Consider the following 3,668-nt stretch of genomic DNA (forward strand, 5'->3'; position numbering starts at 1 on the left):
ACAAAAACAAAGAAAAAAAAAAAAAAAAAAAAAAAAAAAAAAAAAAAAAAAAAAAAAAAAAGACTGTACCCAAATTGTTTTAAAGATCATTAAATGAAACTGACAACGGGGAAATTGCACTTGATAAAATCTGTCAGACTGAAAATTAACTGAAGAATAATTTTGCATCACCAAATACAGACAATCTCATTAGAAACAATGGTAACAAAAGGAAACTCCCAGCTGCAGATCTGTAGTTGCTAGAATAGAAGGACCTGGCTCATGGTCAATATTTTCTGATGAAGTATTTAACTAGAAAGGATAATTGCTAATGAAAAGAGTTTCAAGACTATGATGGATAATGGGAAAAACTGGAAGATTTCAGTTGCACAGTAAACAGATCAAGAAATAAAGTTGAAGCCAGGCAGTGGTGGTGCACACATTTAATCCCAGCACTCGGGAGGCAGAGGCAGGCGGATCTCTGTGAGTTCGAGGCCAGCCTGGTCTGCAGGTGGGCTGGAGAGATGGCTCAGAGGTTAAGAGCACTTATCTTCCTGGGTCACACTGGCATCTGAGGGTCTTTAGACCTCTATAGGCCCTCAGTGATGATGGAGCAGATACGCCCTTCCGCAAGGACGCATGCATAGGGAGTGACCGCACCGTCCAGCAAGTCAGTCATAAACACTGACGACGGCACAGGCTTCTAGCAGTTTTCAATGTTCAGGATGTTCAAGTCCTTCTTATCTTGCCAAATGTCCTCCTATAGACTCTGGGGTCACAGTCTTTCCTGAAACATGCCCTCGCTGGCGTGCACATATCATAGCTGGTGGTGGGGATCGATTCAACAGATATTCAAGTTTGGCGCCGGAGGTGTGCTGGAAAATGCAGTTTTAGCACAGTACTGGAAAATCTCGGGGTTGGAACCGAGAGATTTAAGCTTACCATTTCTGTTTTCAACTCTCGAGTCTCTGTAGGAGAAGCCACACTCACAGGTTTGTACGATTCATGCCTTTTATTTTGCTTTGTGTGAGTAGCAATATGGCTTTCAAAGTTTCGCCTTAATGAGTGAGTTTTTTTTTTTTTTGATTCCGGGAGACTCTAAGTGATAATTTAATTTTTGTAGTTCACCACCAGGGGCCAGCAGCTGCCAGGTTCCTTGAACATTAGCTGGCTTTTATTGCCCTGTTCTCTAAAATCCACCCCTCCAGTTAGCCCTCTGACTACCCCACACCTTTGTCTTGCTGATTTCTGTACCATTTGGGTCCCTGAGTACAAACTTCAGAGAACAACCTTGGCTGACTTCATCAAAAAAGAAACTGACTTAGGGAGGACCCTGGGGCCGAAGCAGGCTTAGACAATGATCAGGAGCTGGGGTAGGATGCTGAGGGGTGCGTCCACCATCGGCTGCTGAGAGGCTGTGAGGCTCACTATCATTACTGAAGCCATCTGGATGAAGTGCCTAATACCTTCTGATATTTTGTCACATATTTTTCATTAATATGAGAAGTATTGAAGAGAATTAGTTTAGGGGTCGCACTTGGGTCAGGTGACCTCTGACCCCAGATGTCCATTCATGTGTATACTGTTTGTTTGTTTTGAGACAGAATTTCCCTGGATAGCCATGGCTTTTCTGGAACTCGATCTGTAGACCAGTCTGGCCTCAAACTCACAGAGATCCATCTGCCTCTGTCTCCTGAGTGCTGGGGATTATAGGTGTGTGCCATGATGCTCAGCTGGTATGAATTCTTGAGTCTGAAGTTCTGAGACCTCTCAGATCACCAGTTCCAAGGACCAAACATAGATACATACATACATACATGCATACATGATAGATATGGATAGATAGACACACAGAGAGTAGATAAATAGACAGGCAGGCACATACACACACATATGGCAGATAGATAGACACATATCACAATGTGTATATGATAGATGGGTAGATAGGTAGCCAGAACACATACTCCCCTCCTCTGTCCTTTGGTTCCATTGGGTCTTTAATGGATGACATGATGATTAATCTTTGTTGTCCACTTCTCTACATCTGGAATTGACTGAAACTCAAGCTGCTGAGGGATTTTCTTTCTTTCTTTTTATTTTATTTTATTNCCCTCCCTCCCTCCCTCCCTCCCTCCCTCCCTCCCTTCTCTCCCTTCTTTCCTTTCTTTCTGGCTTAAATGATAGGTTTTTGAACAACACTCTGAAAAGTACAAGTCAAGTGTGTAATAGGAGATACTATTTTTTTAAAAAAAATATTTATTTATTTGTTATGTATACAATATTCTATCTATGTGTATGCCTGCAGAAGAGGGTACCAGACCTTATTATAGATGGTTGTGAGCCACCATGTGGTTTGCTGGGAATTGAACTCAGGACCTTTAGGAAGAGCAGGCAATGCTCTTAACCACTGAGCCATCTCTCCAGCCCGGAAGATACTATTAAACCCTTGAAAATACCAGAAAAGATAGTTCAGTGGATAAAGGCACCTGTTGCTAAGTCTAACAAACCGAGTTCAAGTCTCAGGGCCCACAAGGTGGAAAACAGAGACCTGACTCCTTCAAGCTGTCTTTTATCTACATGCACGGTGGGACCTCTGACTTTCTCCTGGGAATAAATCAAAATTATAAAGTCCCTGAGGAAGAGGTTATTTTTTTTTTCGAGACAGGGTTTCTCTGTGGCTTTGGAGCCTGTCCTGGAACTAGCTCTTGTAGACCAGGCTGGTCTCGAACTCATAGAGATCCGCCTGCCTCTGCCTCCCGAGTGCTGGGATTAAAGGCGTGTGCCACCATCGCCCGGCCGGGAGAGGTAATTTGAAGAGCCTTCAAATAACCTGTAAGAAAAAGCCAAGACAAGATTATTCTGGGCCAGAAACCCGTAGGGGGCTGGAGACCATTACAATTAAACCACAACCATCATTACGGTTGTTTATTGTCATTTTGATGATGATGACAGCGATGAGGACTTTAAGGGACTGCCACCAGGGATATGAAATAGTTCCAATGTGAAAATCCTTAGGCTGCATGTATAGGCAAATTTATGCTATTGAAGGAAGCTACACTTATGAAATTATTGCAGTCTCCTGCTTTAGCCTCCTTGAAATTCAGGGTTGCTTTCTCGCAGACGTGGCTTCGTCCTTCTTCAGAGGAGCACGGGCACCCTCTGGTGGACAAAATTGGGCGGAACGCCAGTACCCTGCAAAAGAGCGATGGCTGGGAGGCCTCTAGGGGAGCTGCAGAGGGTTTGCTGGAGAGCCCAGAGGGGGTTGCAAGTGTTTGCACAGTCTTTAGAGCAGGCACTTGGGTTTATTTCGGTCTGCCACGTGTTTAAGCTGCGGCGGGGAAGTCTTACCGCGCAGGTGAAGCTCGCTGGACAAAATTTGGTTTTGTTTTCGGTCTGTCGCTTTCCCCATAGTATCAAAAAACATTTGCTAAACAACCTACTCCCCTTGCTTTTTCATGTTTTAAAAATCCATGACTACCTAGCCAGAGAATTTGAAAAGAAGGAGGCAGAGAAGGACAGAAGGATGCAGAGAGTCAGGAGCTGTGCTGCTTGCCTTCTCTTCATGGTCTGATGTCCTGCTGGCGCTGGGAATGGGTGCGGTAATTACAGGGTGGGATAGGAGTTGAGGTTTCCCTTGCAGAGAGAGAGAGAGAGAGAGAGAGAGAGAGAGAGAGAGAGAGAGAGAGAGA

The sequence above is a fragment of the Alexandromys fortis genome, unplaced genomic scaffold, assembly GCF_014885135.2.
Source record: "Alexandromys fortis isolate MF-2015 unplaced genomic scaffold, M_Fortis_MF-2015_v1.1 scaffold_78, whole genome shotgun sequence".
In the NCBI taxonomy this organism is placed as follows: domain Eukaryota; kingdom Metazoa; phylum Chordata; class Mammalia; order Rodentia; family Cricetidae; genus Alexandromys; species Alexandromys fortis.